Below are 20,318 nucleotides of genomic sequence, written 5' to 3' on the forward strand. Positions count from 1 at the left end.
AAATATAGACGAAACAAAAACAGAACGAGGCAATAAAATATTGCATATTGCCACGAAATGGGAAGAAAAATATCGTATATGAGTGCACAAAACAAAAGGTATTTCGTAAATAGGTAGATAATTAAAACACTAAGGCTTCAAAATGCTATAATCGTGAAGCTATATTGTAGAAATATTATCAAAATGACTGGAAATCGGACTGCAAATGGTTTGATAAAATGATTATACATGAATTCGGTAGCGAAAAATTTACACAGCATTGTCACTTCTGTGAAACTATGAACTACACAATGCACCACTATTTGTGAAATTTACGGTGTCCTCTACTAGGTGATCGCTGTTTGAGAAATTTACCGCGTCCTCTACCAGGTGCACCCGCCGGTTGCAAAATTTACGGTGTTGCTAGGTGCACCCACTTCTCGCGAAATTTACAATTCTCTCTGCTAGGTGCACCTACTGCTTGTGAGATTTACGCTATCCTCTGCTAGCTGTACCAGCTGATCTCGAGATTTACGATGTCCTCTGCCAGGTGTACACGATGTTCGTGAGATTTAGTGTCCTGAGGTGCATCCGCTGCTTGTGCGAGAGATTTACGGTAACCTCAGTCAGATGCTAAATTGTGCATGTCCGGACTCTAAATTGCGGTTTTTGTTATGACAAACGTGTTTGAACAATTTTTAACTTTCTGATCATTTTAAAGCAGTTTTTGGGCTAACTGGTACATTTTTTTTTTAATTAATAAATATTTTTTGCATCCTAAAGATTGAAAGCAGTTTACGTTATTTTTCGTTTACAGATGGATAGCATTTGATTCGAAAAACTTGCGCTTGAACAATAAAAACTTGATGCTTTGCAGATATAATGAAAAAAAAATATTTGGAATTCTGATAATGATGTGGGCTGTATGAAATATATCTCAGCATATAAATGCAATGACAGAGAAGGGTCAATTATGGCAATTGGCCTATTGCAGGGCTGAAAAAATCACAAATAGGCGCCAAAGAAGTTTTTATCCGAAGAAAAAAAGTCCAAAATAATGCTTCTTTTGACTTTTTCAAAGCATATAGTGGCCCTCTTTCATGTTGGCAGATATGTTCCCCCTCCCCTCATGCTGAAGGACCTGGCACCTGGTCGGACCAATGTGACACGAAGGGCTCACACTGGCCAACAAGCCAACGAGGGAAGACGTGGTCCAGGACCTGGCCTGGACACGGCGGAGGGCTCACCCGAGCCAACAAGCCAATGAGGGAAAACATGGTTCAGGACCTGGCGCTTGGCCACAGAGAGGAACAGGGGGCTCGGGCTCAATAAAGCTGGAAAGGACATCAGAAGAGCTCATCGGAATAAATTGTATATTGTATAATAGAAATATTTAAATCTGTATATACTTTTTTTCTTTCTTTTTTTTCTTTTTTTTTAATAATGTGTTTTTATATTCAATGTTCATGTATTTTATATTTTATATGCATAATAAAGCACCCGACATCACCCAGCCCCTTCATCCGGGCAATGGCTAAAATTGACAATGGTCGATAGAGCCTGGGCGGTGCACGGAATGAAATGAAATGAAAATGAAATGGCAGATATGCTGCTATAAATTCCAAACATTTTGTACTGCTCTCAGCCTGCACTTTAGTATAGGTAATTAAAGAAAAATTTAGGCGCCAATACGAATATTTTAGTCGCCATGGTGACCTAGCGCGTGGGTTTTCTCCAGCCCTAGCCTGTTGCAGATGACTTCATATTTGCTAAGTGTTGCAGACAGATAAGCCGTAAGAGAAAGACAAGATGCCGAAATGCGACATATATTTATGCCTGAGCAAAGAAACAAACTTCTTTTATCAATATCACACCATGTCACATTTCACTAGCTGAAACCCGGACAACACATTTGTGTGAGTCCTATATTCTCGATAAAATTCGGGAAAAAATAAAGATTTGCTAAAATTTATGTTTCTATTATATTTTTTGAATATCAATAATGCAAGATAAATAATGGAAAAGCATATAAAAAATTCCAAAAAAAATTTACTGTCAGTTTTTTGAAAGGGATAATGATAATTTCCTTTTTTGATCTCAAAAGAATTGCATAATCTTGAAAAACAAATTATGCTAATATTATTTAGATTATTATTTTGCTGGAAGTTTGACGATTGGAATGACAGAATAGAAATCCATTAATGTTACATAAAAATGGATCAAAACCAATGATTCGATTTGGAAATCTATTTTTCTTTCAATATCTTTGAGGGCAATACATCAAAAAATTCACTCTCAAGACTATGAGAAAAATAAATCATGGGAAAGAAGAGCTCATGCTGAATCGGAATCCACGATTTCTCGAAAAGATAAACCATATAAATCTATAACCATTCCAAGAATCGATGAAAAGAAATACAAATGAACGAAATAAAACCAAAAACAAAAAAAATTTCCATAGCCCGTTTCCTAAGAATACGTATTTAGACTGGAAATCAAGTCCCACATATGGTGAAAATTCGTGAGACGAGCCCAAAAGCGTTTTCCGTTTCCATTCGAGGGTAAAATTTCTCTCTTCCAGAATAATAATAACAATCACAACGCATAATAACAATGATAATAACAATAACAACAAACGGATAACAGCATCTGATGAAAGAAAGTACGGAGATTGTAATACGTGTGTGTGCATGTAAGTATATGGTACCGTGGGATATAACCTTCAGATGCCCTTCATGCTCTTTTACTTCTTGGAGTTTGTGTACGAGTCTGTGTTATGTTATGTGTATGGTTACACGTGTAGTTGCTTATGCATATCGAAAATCCTTTTACCAGGATTTCTTTTTTTTGGTTCCGTTCGGATGGGTTTGGATGCAGAAATAAATTGGAAAAAGATAGAAAATGAACCCCATTTCTATCTCTTTTTTTAGTCGAGATAATAACAGCGCCAACGCCGTGTCCAACATGCAGATTTTTAGACATAAGATATGGTTTAGAACCCGTTGAATCGATTGTTTATGCGCAGAGGTGTTTCGATGAGTTCGAGAATCTGAGCACGAACATTTTTAATGAAGAGGGTCCACTGCAGTCTAAATTTTACACACGGTAAAACCCCTCTTTTGCGGACACCAGCGGGACAAAACATATTTGCGTAATTCACAGTGTCCTCTGCTTGGTGCACTCACTGTTTGCGAAATTCATGTGTCATCTGCAGAGTGCACCCGCTGTTTGCGAAAATCACCGTGTCCTCTATCAGGTGCACCTATTGTTAGCAAAATTTACAGTGTCCTCTGCCAGCGATCACTGTTTGGGAAATTCACTGTGTCTTCTGCTAAGTGCACCCACTGAGCTTCCTTTCTAGGTGCACCCTCTGTATGCGGTAAAAAAAGGGAGTAAAGAGAATAAGCACAAAAAATTTATTTTAAATAATGGGAAATTTTCTAATAATATCGTGTGTGGGGGCACCTGCTTGTTTTGAGCTTCGTTGGCTCACTCGTTAAGACGCCACTGCCATCACAAATATAAATTTGATCCTGAAAGATATTGGTGTGTATGCGTATTTCTTTGGTTTAATTTACAGGGTGTCCCATAAATTCGTAAATTGTTCAAAAATTCATAAAAATTGGTGTATTTGAATGTTTGCGGAAAAGTTATTCTCACGAAAAAAGGGAATGTTTTTGGTGCAGAAAAAAAAATTAGCTCAATTTTTTTGTCGATAAAGGACCAGGGAAAATCAGCTCAGCGACTGTGATTGAACTTGAACCTTTCTTCAATTTCTCCTATATCCAATTCCTTCTGTGTGTCCGAAATGTTCGAAAGCTTCAGCCGACGATTCGTGGCTGAGGTAAAACAACTTCACCAATAGTGATGTATCCACCAATGTCAAAATCACAATGAAAACCTTATGTAAGCTCCAGTAATAGAAAAAGAAAGAAGTTAATTGTGCATCCTGCATTTTTTATAGGACTCTGGTATGCATGTATACAGTGGTTTGCTTTCGTGCAGCGCTTTCTATCGACAAAAATTTAAACAATTTCTTTTCTATATTAAATCTCTTCACGAGGATAATTTTTTTTTAAATACATTTTTCAATATATCTGTTTTTTATTAATTTTATGAATTTTTAAATAATTTCTGAATTTATAAGACACTTTTGAATTTATAAGAATTTATTTTACAGAAAATATTTAATTGTAACTTAAACTGCATTAATTAATTTATGATTCTAAGAACAAAAATAGCGTCAGAGAAAATGTACAATATATTTTCCATTATACATTTATATGTAATGTACTCTATTAACGTCATTTGCTTAGCGCACTAATGTTTTCGAATCGGCATGGATAAGATGAAGAAGCTATCAGCTGAGCCTACACTCAGCGAGGACCTTCGTTCCACCATTCATGGTTTTAAGAAATCAGCTGGTACATCTGAATTAGCATTAAAATATTAGTAATCCATCAAACCGAACCATAAATTTATGGAATTAAAAACTATTAATTTCTATTCATTGCATGATTCATACCAATGAAAGAAATAGACAAAGATCAATCATCATAGCCCGTGTGTCACAACCAAAGAAATTTCTAGTATACTGTCAGTATTCAGACAGCACCTTCGCGGCTCAATACCCATAAATTCTAGGAGGCACAGCAACTCTCCTTCCCCCCTACATTAAATATACGATTATATACACGTATATGGCAAGATAAATTTTCGATTGACCTTGGTATATGTCCTGAATGTTATTTTCGTCCACACACGTAGGGGAGATATACACCATAATAAATACATATATACGTAGTAATAAGTACGATAGCGTGATAGGACGTACTTTCGGTGGGGTTAAAAATAATGCTTTCTGATGGATGGTTCAGATAGGTGGTCAAACGCCGTGACTCAAAAAATAGGTGCAGGGGGAGGGGGGGGGGAAGAGAAAATATTGCATTTTACCTGTGCTTTTTTTCAGGTAAAAGGTAGTCCTTGAAAAGGATCCTGTTGATGGCGATATCACGTGATATGCGTATGCAATATTAAAAGAAAACAGCTAGAACCACACACACCACAACACCACCGGTTGGGTTCGTATCAGAACCGGTCCCAAATTGCTCTTGCTGCAATTTTTTTTATCCCGTTGTCGAAACTTTCTGGGGGGGGGGGGGGAAAGGTGAAATTTTGTACGTTTATGTATAACTATATATTCATTTTTTTTAATACACATGCCACTTTCTCGCAACGTTATTTTATTATGTGTTTCTTGTTATATCTTACGGCCTATGTTGACTTTGAAGAGCCTGGGTCACACACAATCCTGCATTATCAGCAATGTTACTATAGCTTTTTGTTTGACAATCAACATTGTAAGATGAGAGTTTGGCATCAACAATGTGTGCTGATAATTCGGAAAGCAACAATGAAAACTTACACTTTGACAAGAAACAATGCAAACTTGCACTTTGACAAGTAGCAATGCAAACTTGGCAAGCAACAATGTAAGCTCATGATTTGGCAAACAATCAATGCACCTTTTTAGTTTATAGGTTTATAAGCAACAATGCAAGCTTATACAGTTTGACAAGCAACAATACAAGTTTATACAGTCTGACAAGCAACAATGAACGCTTATACAGTTTGACAAGCAACAATGCAAGTTTATACAGTTTGACAAACAACAATGAAAGCTTATACAGTTTGACAAGCAACAATGCCAGTAGACAGTATGGCATGCAACAATGCACCAATATAGCTTACAGTTTGTCAAGCAACATTACAGGCTTATAGTTACGAAAGCAACAATGCAAACTTACACTTTGACACGCAACAAAATAAGCTTTGCTGTGACAACCAACACTACAAGCTTATATTTCGACGAGCAACCATGCAAGCTTATATTTCTACAAAAAACCATGCAAGCTAGCAACTCTATGCAAGCAGACAGTATGGCAGAAACAATGTACCAATATTGCTAATAGTTTGGCAATAAACAATGCAAGCTTATGCACAATTTGGCTTTTCAGTTTATTTCAATATCACACTGGCCCCCCCCCCCCCTGCAAAGTGACTTCCTGACCTTGCGGTCCTTAACTTGCTAAAGAAATTCAAGCATACCAATTTATATTCTTCCTTTCCAGAAAATCATAGTATCAGATAGCATTTTCATTAGTGGGTGGAGTGTGAGGGGAACTATGCACCCGAAGCCCTGGGCTGTGCCCGATTGGATCCATACTCTGAACAATTCTCTACCGTTCAGAGCTATAGCTACAGTTTGACAAGCAACAATGAAAGCCTGTATTTCAACAAGAACAATGCAGGCTCATAGCTTGACAAACAATAATTCAAACTCAGTTTTGCAAGCAACAATACTACATAATTCATCATTATTATATTACAATATTTCATCCAGTGAAATTCATGTATTTCAAACAGTATTTTCATGGTGTTTTTTAATGTTGCGTTCAAATCAATGTAAAACTCATTCTTTTTTTGCCTATCGATGTCCATGCATTTAATGTACATGCATGTATCACATGAATATACACGTGTATAAATTTATAAATGTAGGTTGATATTATATCGATTCATTGAATGTATTTTGAAGGCCCGACAGTGAAAACGATCAATATTATTGACGAAAATAATTAATCACGGACATTTATCGATCTACTATAACTGAAATATTTGTATGTGATTATAATTTTTTTTATTATTAATATCCTGAAAAATTAAGTTCATGCTTTTCCGATAATATTATTCTACGCTAAATCACAATCTATACTCCGATATCATTTCAATATACGTGCGCAAAACGGGTGGTAAACTCGTTATTGACGTTTACTGAGCAACCACTATTAATTGAGAGATAATTATTGAATTAATCATGAATGGGTGGGAGCAGATTGACAGTCCTGTTTACTGAAATAACTATCCTTGAAATATTGACACATCAAAATTGTTGTTGTTTTTTTGTCCGCGTATATCCCGGTCTATTTTTGATCGAATTTTTACTTTATACTGGATATTAGTAACTAAATCCATGTGCGTAAATCATATAAATTATACGTCGAATTGCATATCTATCATTACTGTTTCGGATATTAACGTATTTGGGAGACTGATGAAGTACTGCCTGCCCAACAAAAGCCCAATATCTAGGATGATAGTAAAACAAATTACCCTAATTACTAATCACCTAACTTGCTTAATCACCCTATTATGCTAATCACCTTCAGCGATATTTAACCCCCTTTTGGACTCGTTTCGGATTATGAAACGGGCAATTGGTAACTAGTGATTTTCACCGTAAAAAAAAAAATCCTATCGTGTTAGAAACGCTCAATTATTCTATCCATAAATTTTTTAGTCTTGTTTAAAACGTCGATTTTTCTAGTCATATTTGTCACTATTAACTAAACAGAACCATAATTTAATAATGATACAATGCTTTATTCTATGTTCAAAATACAGGAGGGGGAGTCGAAAGTCCGTGGCATATTTTAAAAATTAGTTCGTATGAAATTAATCAGTTATGGTGGCGACAGTAAAACTCTTAACATGGTCTAGAGAATTTTACTTATTTTTTTAATAGTTCATGCAAAGATTTAGAGAAATTTGACGTATAGATTAAGGACTCAACCTTTGGTGTACCATGGACCTATGTGCCAATTAGACGATGGTACGGGACCCCTTTGCCAATGAGAATGAGATGGAGATCGAGGAACCCCATCAAGAGCAAATAATAATTTGTAAACTTAAATTTTGTAATTTTTTTTAATGTGTTTTATTGTCGTGCATGTTGTATTGCTTATATATGCATAATAAAGCACCCGACACCGCCCATCCCCCTCATCCAAGTCAATGGCTAGAATTGGCAATTGTCGATAGAGCCTGGGCGATGCACGATATGAACTGAAATGCTTCCAATCAGTCTAGACTGTAAATAAATCCACGAGTCACTCCATGAAAGAAACCAATTATAATGAAATAGTACCCATCGATGCCCACGTGGACCGGAAAAACGTCATCTAGGGATCTCCCTGATGGTTTTCAGAGGTTTCATGTTCATGTGGGAAGGTGGGGGGGGGGGAGAAATTCTATTTGATTCCCACGATTGGGGTCTGAACAGAGAAGCCTGACGTGGCATACGCATTGACTGAGTTGAGTTCCCCCCATTTCACAAACAGCCTCTCACCACATCTGTTCGATCCCAGATAAATCTAATCCTCCCCCTGATCCCTGGATTAGTGCCGTCTCAACTAACCCATTACTACGGATGGGTTCACTTCGGAACCCTTATCCGTCTTCCGAGTCTGATATTATTATTAACAGACTGGATATAATTTGAGAATTTGGTATAGAGAGCATGTGGGGCTCCCTAATAGCATATTTTAATACATTAAAGTAATACAAAAAACCAAAATAATGGAATTTATTGTTTTTTGATAAATGGTTAAAAAACAAAACAGATTTAAATAGTCGCTTGTTTTGTGACTCAGGCATTTATACTGCACACCATCTGTCAGGGGCCGCCTCCAAGAATTCAGAAACCCGTGGTGATCCTTAATTTAATGGTTCGGGGGGGGGGGCATGAACACACTTCGTATAGTTTTATACGGGAATTTTTTTACTTATATGAATACAGTCTAATGAAAAAATAATAGTAATGAAGACATTTTCAATAATTTGAGGCCCTCTTCCATTTGAATGCATAGGCCTACCCCTGGCATAGCCGTTTGGTTCACAGAGGGCTGAAATCATGCTCAACTCATAGCCCACGGGCCAAATGTGGCCCTCGGAGTCATCTGATGTTGCCCGTGTGACCTCAAATCTCATTTCCTGAAAATGAGTCAAGCGGCACAGTGTTATAGATCACCTAAATTACCCATGGTGCAGAGAGAGTTCCACAAGTAGCCCGCGACACATTCCCCGATCACTTAAGTGATCGGCAGTATATTCACAGATCACTTGAGTGATTTGCGGCACAGTTCTAGATAACTTAAGTGATTCGCGTTGCGGATCATACATCACTTGAGTGGCCTGCGGCAAATTCGTAGGTCACACGTGTGACCCGCGGCATATTTACGAATCACTTGAGTGACAAGTGGCATAGTTTCAGATCACTTGAGAGGCCTACAAAACATTTCCAGATCACTCGAGTTACCCGCAACACATTTCCTGATAAATCAAGTGGCCTGTGACAAGTTTTCAAACTAATGAATTGACCCCGCACTCTCTAAAACGTTGAGCATGAGCACCCGTGAACTAAATTCTAATAAAACCTAGTGCTGTAACTTTCAAGGGAAAGTATGTAAATTAATAGGTCGGTGTTTCCAGCCTGGGGGCCACCAGAATACTGCTTCACCCAGGAGTCCATGATGTTATTGAGACGGCCCAGCTGTGTGTTTGATTCGAGGCATCGTGACATCAGAGCAAAAAAGTTCCAACAGTCCAGCCGAGGTGAGTATACAACAGGGATGGGGCCTACTTCATACAGAGACATTTTAACGCATTGGCTAAACATGGCACGGCCCGGAATCTTGGTGCATAAGAGTGAAGCCTGATTATGAGATCTCGTACAATAAATTTCGAAAGTAAGACTAATAACATAATATAAATTGGCCGGTAGATAATTCACGTCACTGAACATCACTTGCCCGGGGGCCCATGACGCGCTTGAGATGGCCCTGACTCGATAAGAGTGTGGAGTTATCTCACACCATCATTGGCGGAAGTTAAGAACTGGCTGGAAGTACATTTCAAACTCCCCCCCCCCCACCCCCACGAGAGTTACCAGAGCCACCTCTCGAAACCTAGTCGGGAACTAAATTAAAAACATGGGATAATGGAAATGCAGATATTGATACTACAGTGGATCCTGCTTATAACATTTTCAAAAACCATCATGAAAAACATTGTAATAAACATCAGAAGAATTACTTAGAGTTGAGACCACGAAAATAAGTCATACTAAGCGGGAACGTTATAAACGGGATCAACTGTATATGAATAAAATTCTATTAGAATTATGTTGCCTAGAGCAGCGTTTCTTAACCTTTTTTCGCCCGTGACCCCCTTTGAACCATATTTTTCTTCTCGTGGCTCCCCTGTCTTACTCAGAGTCTTCAACTCTCATCTAGAAGCAAAATCCTTTGTACATATTGAAATGATTTTTCAGTGAATTTATACTGAACGAAAATTTTGCAAATAAGATTGGCCTCCAAAACACTGGCCTTTATTGAGCTCCCCGCGAATCCGAGTTCTATTCAGGACCGTCTCAACATCATGCCCCCCCCCCCCCCCATCCCTAGGCAAAGTGATGCTATGGTAGTCCCATACTTAACTGGAAATAAATAGCCTACATATTTCCTACTTATTTTCAAAATTAATTGCACTATACAAAATATCATAAAGTGGGGTCACTTATGGACATGAGATCCCCAGGCATGGCCCCTCACAAGAGTGGTACTGACAGAGCTGCAGCCCGGGGCCTGATATGGTTTTCATAATTTTTTGTTTTTCACACTATACTGTCGAAAATGTAGCCGGAGCCTGCGAAAAACCCCATCCTAGGAAACCTGCTGCAAAATGTAGGTGGTCAGGCCCGGGTGGGTCCATGCCCTAAGACGACCCTGGTTTTATGGATGGTTTCGTTGGATTCTCTCTATAATATAAAAGCTTTATTTTTCACAAATTAATTTTTCTTCTCAGCTTTCTGCAGCCCTCCAAACCACCTGTCATGGCCCCTTTCTCCATTTTCTTCCGTGGCCCCCCTTGAAGTATCCCAGTACCACTAGGGGGCTATATGGCCCCGGGTTCTCAACCGGTTGAGAACCACTGGCCTAGAGTATTGATCAATAAGTTTGATTACAGATTATATCTATAAATGTTATGTTAAATAAGTTTGATTAAATATTAATTTTTTATTATTTAGATTAATAATTATGTAATATTTTTATTAACCTTATAATAAATTGATTTGAATTTGAAATTTGAAATATTAAAAAAAAAAATCTTTTTTATTTATTATATTAACTGTGTAAGGAAGTCAGAACGATCAAAAATACAGGAATATTACTTGAAATACGGAACATTCCTGTACTTATTTGATTCCTGAATTTAAATGTCCTGTATTTACAGGAGATAAGCTCACAACACTCATGCTGTATGTTAGTGGTCCATCGAATTGTTTCAGAAACTTTACTGGTCCTTGGGTTCAGAAAGATTGAGAAACGCTGGATTAGAGCATTATTTTTGGTTATAATTACAGTTCAGTTCAATTTAGTGAAACTATAACGACTCAATTTTAAATTACACTAGTTCAAAAAATTATGCTTCCTTTTTAATATTAGTCTACCCATGGGCGTTTCTAATGTGTGTGAGCATGAGTATCTCCACCTCTTTCACTATTATTATCAATATTACAGCTGCCGATATGCTGCCACTAACTTGGAAAACGTGCGTTTCCGCATAGTTGAGAACTATTTTATTTTTTAGTCTCGGAAACCCACGTTAAAAATAGTAATAGTTAACAGAACCGGTCCTCTCTCTCTCTCTCGAACCCCTTATATAGCTGATTTTTCTTTTAGCGAAGCAAAATAGTGTATTTCGTTTTGTTTTTTTCTCTCCCTTGTAGCGTGTGTTTAAGCGGTCGGTTTAGCATCACAAACTAACTTTAGGTTAGCGAACCTTGTCTGATGCCAGGACTTGTGAAACATGTGAAAAAAATGGTGGACGAGAGTGACCGAATCCAAGCAGGGGTCGTCGAACGAACTTCGGGTTGTTTTTTTTTTCTTGGTTTTTGATTTCAGAATCGAACTTAAAGCGACCTTTTGGTCGTTCTGGTCGCGAGGCTATACACTATGGACACGACCTGATCCCTCCGAATTTTTTCGTATTCTTCGATGATATGAAACGTGGACAAGGGAAGAAAAAAATCTTAAAACCTGTAAAATTGATAATTCTAATACCGGCACAGACTTATTGTTAACTTGAAACAAACGGTTTTCAAAGAATTTCACATTCAGAATTCACATGGCCATCGTGAGCACCCAGATGCTCCGGGAAAAAGGAAAAATAAATCCTACATGTAAAAATGTGCCCTTAAAAGTTTTTTTCCAGATAGGGTACACATTCTATTTTATTTCACCTGCGCAGAGCTGTCGTTTCTCTGCGCACAGAATTTTTATATTTATTTGATATCTGTGCGTAACGAAAAAATAACACGCTACCTTATACCACGGGTTTCCAACTGGTGTTCCGTGGCAGCTTTTCTGGGGTTCCGCATGATCAAACGCCACGGAACCCTTAAAAATCCCGGAACCCGAAGAGCTTTCAAAGAAGAAAGCTTTCTTGTTACTGATACTCGCAAAGCTGTTCTTTGTTTTAAATTTGAACGAGAGAGATAGTGACGTTTAAAAAAAAATCCAGACCCACTTGGATGACAACCAAGAGAGTGTGCAAGCATGTGAGCAAAGACATAAGCTTAACGATATGCAACGCATAGCACAATTAACCCTCTATGGTTCCGTGTTTCATGATTTGGGTGTATACTTTATCAACCCAACATTTTTCAACATATTTTACCAACATATTTCATTCAGAAAAATACGGGAAATCGGGAGCTTAAATATGGTAGAATACGGAATATCGGTAATTTTCACCAAAGACGTGCTCATAAGACGGCAAAATCACCAGTTATTGCTCATAAATTATCAATTATAGGGTAATGAAGAGTTTATTGGAAATCTCAATGTAGTTCACGGGAAAAACTTAGAACATAACGATATTTAAATTTGTACGTAATTACGCATGTGGTGAAAATTATCCTGATTCATAATTTCAGTAAAGATTGCCGATTCAAATATGCTTCGTTGAAAAAAGAAACCGAATAAAAGTGTATAAATAAAGTGAGAACGACCAAAAAAACACAGGAATACCACCAAAAATACTGGACATTTGGACATTCCTGTATAATATGTATTTCCCTCCTGAATTTAAATGTCCTGCACATATAGTCACCCTACTCATGCTAGTGGTCCGTGGTTTTAGACATTTTGCTGGTACGTCATCATTCGCCTTTCTTTTCAGCGTGAAGCCACGGGTTGTTTTATCTTGATTGACAGTAATCCAGGGAAGGGGGAAGGGGAAAAAGAGATCGGATGAAACGGGACTATATTTTGACCTAAGGATGAATCCGGAAAGGACGAAACAGTACTTAGCCAGAAGTGGTGACTATGCCCTCTTTTATCATGACTAGAGCCCGGATTATATTCACTAAAAAAGTGGCAAAATATGATCTAAAAATATGCAAATATGCTCTAAAAATATGCAAATATGCACTTAAAAATGCAAAAAATATGCACTTAAAATGCAAAAAATATGCACTTAAAATGCCAAAATATGTATTAAACACCCCAGAATAGCACTAGAAATCTTGAAAAAGTCCGAAATATGTACAAAAAATGAGAAAATATGCATTAAGAAAATCACCACGCCAAAAATAGATGTGTTTTTGAAAGGCATCTTTTCTATTTCTTAGTGCATATGTATTCATTTACAAAAAAATTATCCCCTTATATATATATTGAAAGCAATAATATTGCTTAAATTATTATTATAAGTTTGCTTCAAAATTTTATGTTTGTGTGCAGTAAAATAATATAAGTAAAATTTGTGAAAAAAAAAAGTGTAATACGTTTAGATTCATTTTTAGTACAGTTTATTTGTCAAAAAGCTAAGGTGGATTGCATTCTGCGCATTTTATTAAGGTTTGTTTACCGCACACAAGCAACAATTATATAATTTTGAAGCAAACTTGGCAATTTAACTAATATTATTGCTTATAAAATATTTATCAACTCCATACAGTATTGACTTTTTCTATGCGGCACATTATTCAAAATTTGTTCATCAGTTTCAGTCGAAGAATCACAACAGTTGTATTTCTTATCTAATAGGTGGCAGCAGTACTTCTATATCAATTATGTTTACATGTAATATGATACATATATACAGTACTGTATACTTATTTCCGGTATTTTATAGAAGATACATTTTTTACTGATACTGTTTCAATTTTTACCCGTATATTGGTTATGGACAAAAGTAACAAAGAAAGGCATAATTTTTTTCCTGGTGAATAAGTCTGTAAAGATAGTACGTTTAGAGTCTGAGAATGCTTCCATGTACCACACAGAGTCTTTTGCTGATCAGAGAAAAATTCCCTATATTACATAATGTTTCATTTTATTTTGTCATTTCGCACAGACATCGAAATTCTGTGCGCAGAGAAACAACAGGTCATAGCAGGAGAAATAGAAGAAAATGTGCCCCCCATAAGAATTCGTCGTATCAACCGTAATTTATTATTTTCTTGCCACCGAAATAAAAAACTTTATTCAGCTCAGCTGGATTTTTCAAGCAGGATGGTGTTTAGTATTTTTTATATTTTACATATGGCAGCAAAAGTTCCAATGTAGCGATATTGATTATTATTCACGCACTTAATATTGCTAGAGAAAACGTTGAAGTAGAAATTCCTAAGCTTGGATACGAGGACGCATGCGCAAGCATTTTGGCTATGTTCCTTACATATGTTTACTACAGATAGCACCACGACACACCAACAATTAACAACAATTGTTTTTCAACCAAAACAGGACCGCTTCTAATTTATACAAGTTGTTTCACCCATTTCGTTTGTTTTTGAATTGAAGTACAAAGAGATTGCCTGATTCTTTTATAAATTACCCAGGGCCATCTTAACGCATGGGCTCACACAGGCACGGCCCGGGGGAGGGGGAGCAATCTCGGGTGCATAGGGACACTCCACGGTAATGGGATCAGGTGCTATGATCCCATGGCATGATACCGCTTGGGCGAATGCCTCTTTTTTCCACGGGGAAATTCTAGCAATTGCCAAGAGCCACATAATTTTACTGCCCTCCAATTAGGCCTTTGCCGAGGCTATCTTTCAGACGCGGATTTATATGGTTTTGTCATCCTTCACCCATTCCAGCACCACGCCAGTTTTCTTGTAGTTTAGATATATCAAATACATATCTAAAACTGTATCAAAAATACAGCAACCCAATAAAAGCACCTATCAAGCTTATTACTATAAAGCTTCGCGATGGTGAAGAGAGAGGAAAGAAAACACACAGAGAACTGGATTGAATTTATTCCACTGGCGTTTGGACGAAATATATACCGTCCGTAATTGTAAAGGGGTTAAAACCTGATTTAATTCGATTTGATTGGAGGAAAGAAATAAATGAGAGCGAGGACGATCGAAATTATTTTTACGTTCGTTTATCTTGATTTCGATGCCGTATGTTAACTTGAAAACTACAATTAACCAAGGTGATATCTTGCTGCGAATCAAGATCATCACATGCACTCAACTTCGTATAAAAGATCCATCTTTTTCGAAATGTTAAAAATAAAAACATGTAATAGGCATTTTCAGTCGTGAGTGAAAGACTTTTTGTATGAGATTAGATTAGTAAGTAGTAATCGCTCGTTATTGCTGGCGCAATTTAACAGAGTTCATTTGGCCCCTTCGTGAAATTGTTCATGACGATGTGATGGTACATCACTAGACTTTTAACTACCTCATGGTATCGTGGTGGCGGAATAAAAGAAGAAAGTGGGAGGAAAAGGTCATAGAGGCCTGTAGTGCCTATGCACAATTCTACAGCAGTCACGAAAAACGTTTCCACTGCTACCCTCTCCGGGAGGAGGCTTAATTACACAATCCTCTACCGACCCTCAAAAAGTTCTTATTATCACCAAATCGTGATCAGAATCACACACGCTGCTCGTTTTACTCAAGAGAAATAATTTGAAGATAGCAGACGAACTCTTCCATATTTTATTTTTAGAAGCACTAGTGGGATAAATGCCTTTAATTTATTCAGCTGTGCGAAATAATCAAAGGATTAGGGCGTAAAAATAGTATTAGGCTCGCATGTTATTATACAGCGTGTTATTTGTTTCTGTTTAGTCTTACGCCAGCTGTATTCTTCCTCCAATTGTATGAAAACATGAGCATTGTCCGTATATGCACAAATTATTTTGTAAAATGTTTACGTTTTATTTTTAAATGCTGCTCGAATATAATTATTTGTTTACACATATTACAATTTACCAACATTTGTGTCCAGCGGTAAAATTGCAATGCAAGAAGGGTTCTTAACCTTTTGGAGAGTGCGGGCCACCTCATTAGTTTGGAAATGTGTCACGGGTCATTTGCGTTACCTGGATATGTGCATCGAATCCCTCATTTGATCTGAAAATGCATCTGAAATGTTTGAGTTATCTGGAAAATGCGCCGTGAGTCATTCAGGTGACCTGAAAGTTGAACGCGGGCCTGGCATGTGATCTGGACATGTGCCGCGGGCAGGTAAAGTGATCTGGCAAATTCGCTTTGAGGCACTTAAATGATCTGGAGAAATACGCGGTGAGTCACTCAAACAATCTTAAAATGGTCCTAGAACCACTAAAGTGATCTATAAAAATGCCGCGACTCGCTTAAGTGAATTGAAAATGTAGTAGTCTGTAAGTGTGCTACGGGCCACTCAAGTGATCGTGAAATGTGACGCCAGTCACTTAAGTAGTCTGCAAATATACACAAGTCGCTCTAGTGAACTAGACGTGTGCCGCGGGTCGGAGCCAAAGGGATTTGAAAATGTGCTTGGGGGTCACTAAAGGTAGTGTTTCTCAACCGTCGGGTCGCGGCCTGGTACCGCCCCCTGACATCAGTCATACCGGAAAAAGAGTGATTGTCCGTTTCCTTTTCCCCCATTAAATTTCAGTATGCTTAACCAGGCCTTCCACTTGCAAAAATAAATAAAACCCCGCCGCGAGCTCCCATAGGTTGAGAACCAGTGTCTTAAGAGATCTGGATATGTTCCGTTATGATGGCTTAAATAATTATTTAAGCAATCAACGGCACATAAGAGGCCCGTGGCATATTTCCAGATTATAATCTGGAAATATGCCACGGGCCTTTTAAGAAATTTGATAATCTTTCGTGGGGGTCACTTGAGTGGTTTGGCGATTTTTTACTGGCCACATCAGATGACTCCTAGGATCACATTTGGCTTGCGGGCCATGAGTTTAGCATACGTACATGTTTTAATACTTAGTCATTTATTCTAATTAATAATCAAGGAAAATTTTTTTTCAAAATTGTGATATTGCACACGTTATTGAATGTTGCAATTTTCGTGTGTGTTTTGTTAATTAAATGAGGAAAAATTCGACTCTGTAATCCTATATGCATATCTGAATCGTGTTTTTGTTTCGAATTTAGTTCGTATAATCATCATCATTATCGCTGTCTTTGGTGGCCTTGGTAGAATCAGCAGTGTAGCACAGCAGCATATATTACTCACCGAGGATAAAGTGAAAGGTGTGCAATTCACCTGCGTCAGCAAGATATTATTACTCACCTGCGTTATTAAAACCCCGGGTCAGCAGATGGTGATGAAAAACATGATGGCAAAAAAAATTTCACTACGCAGTTCAATTCAAAATGTGTATTATACCTTCGATCGAGGCCAACATTTAATCCTTGATGTTTTTATTAATCTGCTTCGCTTTGTATTTCTATGATGTAGCAGTGGTGTACAAGATCATATATGCATCAACACACGCGAAACAATAAAAAGTGTCGGAAATTTCATTCCACTAAAAATTACTTCAAATAAATAGACAATTCTCGGTTCCACAAAAGAAATTTGTGGATAACGTATAGCGAAAATTCCCCCTCGTTTATCACTGCCTTTACCTGATAGATTTAAAATAGCATATTTGCATCGATCCCGTTCCTTTCCGGAGGAAATATCAGGAAGAAAAAATTAATCAACTATACAAGTATTCAATCATTATACTTCACTTGCAAATTTGAATTACAAGATCGCAACTTCACATACAACTTTTTGAACGGATGCATATTGTTTGATAACACACACCCATTTTCGCCAAAACTCACCCGTGAAAAGGTAATAATACGGTAGTAAATTGCCCATGATGGCGATAAACCGGGGTTTTTGCTCAGTTTGTAAGAAGAATTATAATAATTTAAAATGCTCGAAGCTTTTTCAAAAGCCTATAGAAGCATTTTGAGGGTTAATGTTGCTGTTTCTTCTTTAAATAAAGCAGACCTTAGTGCAATCAAACATTTCCCTTCAAGTGTGCCGTTGGGTAAAAATGACGAAGCTCAGTTACAGGGAATCATGAAAAAATAATAATGATACACTAACTAGATAGATACGGTTACCAGACGTTCTCATTATTTTCGTGTCGTTTCTTTCCTTTTTTTTTCCTCATATTTTCATAGGATTCCGGAACTTATTCTTTTCGGGGGAAAAGACTGCACTGCGGAGAAGGAACCTGTACATCTGAGTGTGTCTATGTGTCTTTTTTTCCAACCATACAGTGTTAGGACGTTTTTACCGATCTTAGACGAAATTTAAAATAAAAAAAAACCACGAAAACCAACGTTACCTCCGAGCAAGCCAGATGCAAATCTCCGAACATTGGCATATTACCTATTTCAACCTAAGATTGATTAGGTTGGAAAGGTAAAAGGTTCATAATTGCAAACCATAAGTTGAATATTATTAATGATTGAAATTGACCGTCTTTTCAACATTGTCAGTCTTAAGTTTAATTAAGTAAAAATCTTGAGTTTGAATGAAATGTGATATTATTATTATTATTAGTCATAAAAACAAAGATGAAACATTCACATCGTCAGAGAATTACAAATATTTCAGTATTCAGAAGCCATGCATTGAATTCATGTGTTCACTGAATTCATTCACGTTCAAGGCCATCATGGAGCCGAAAACCTAGGCTAAGATCTTAGGGAGGGACGAGGTCGCTGATCGAGTAGTAATAGTGGCGGACTCGCATCGCGAGGAACCACAGTGTGGTGGTCGGCTGAAGTTGGTATTCTGTGGTTCTCCATTTAGAGATGCAAACGTGAGTCGATCTCTCCATTAAAAAGTCTCACCACAGAAAGCAACAGGCTTACAACGGTACAAATATTCAGTCATTACACTTCATTCACAATTTGAAATACAGATCAGGCAACACTGAAAAATCAAACAATAGTAGATACGCACTTAGATTATTATAGCTACACACACTTTATTCCAGACTCTGCCAAGAAGCTGAGCTTTCTTTCTTTCAAACCGAACATAACTCGGGTCTATCGCCATGGCAATTTACTACCTAGTAAGTTGTGGCGGGCGTTTGAGTGTACCTAACAGTCTGAGTGCGTGTGTGGTGTTGTGTCCATTTTTCAGTGCTGCCATCTATATTTCAGAAGAGAAGTGAGTGTAGTGATTGAATATTTGTATCGTTTGTAGGCCTGTTGCTCTCTGTGGCGAGACCGGCTCGCATTCGCACCTCGAAGTTGGTAACCACAAAAAAACAACTTCAGCCGACCACCATTGTGATGACGGTGTGGTTCGAACCCGGGTTCTCGCGATGCGAGTCCGTCACTAGGACCACTTGACCACCACAGTGGCACGAAGCTAGGCTGGAAGAGATTTCAGGAACGGGATAAGTCCGGTGGCGTTCATTCATTCAGAGGGTGGGGGGACACCGAGGCAAGATTCTTATGGGCTCCCCCTCCAAAGTAAATTTATAGTGTAAAATAACAAAAAATTATAACATATTTGGATTTATCCCTGACCGCCCATGGGAGGACTATGGTGAAATTGAGTGAATAATGTTATTCTCAAGACAATTGCTGCTGTTTTCTTCTGTGAAAGCAGTGAGTTTCGCAGTGAGTATTTTTCATACCACCTTAGAGGGGTCGGCACTATGAACTACAGGAGGAAACAGGCTGGTCTGGTGCTCCGAGCGATGAATTAGAGAGAGAGACGTGCTTCTTTAGAAGCATGATAGCACATGACCTTTTTGGAGACATTCTCAGTTTCATCAAATAGCCCTTAAGATGGCACATCTTAGATAGGACATCACACCCCCTCAAGGTATAGAGCTACTATACCTCCTCTAAGGCACAGTGGTTTTCAATAAGGGATGCCTGGACCCTAAAGGACCCCACCGACCACGGCCCATTGGAGAATTATAAAAAAAAATAATGGCAAGTTGAAAAAATAATGATATAAATAAATTACTCGAAGAAAAAAATTTTAATTAAATTAACGCGCCATGCATCAAAACGGCTCCCTCCCCCTCATATGTTGCATCACCATACCCCACAGTCATGGCCCCCCACATCCTGGGGCAGGGCCCCTAGGCTGAGAACATTGGCGGGCCCTCATGCCATGCTTTTCATGGGCTCCCTTCTATAGCTAATTTAC

This window comes from Pholcus phalangioides, unplaced genomic scaffold, assembly GCF_987345545.1.
Source record: "Pholcus phalangioides strain wild (caught in Gottingen) unplaced genomic scaffold, Ppha-v1.0 ptg000013l_1, whole genome shotgun sequence".
NCBI lineage: Eukaryota > Metazoa > Arthropoda > Arachnida > Araneae > Pholcidae > Pholcus > Pholcus phalangioides.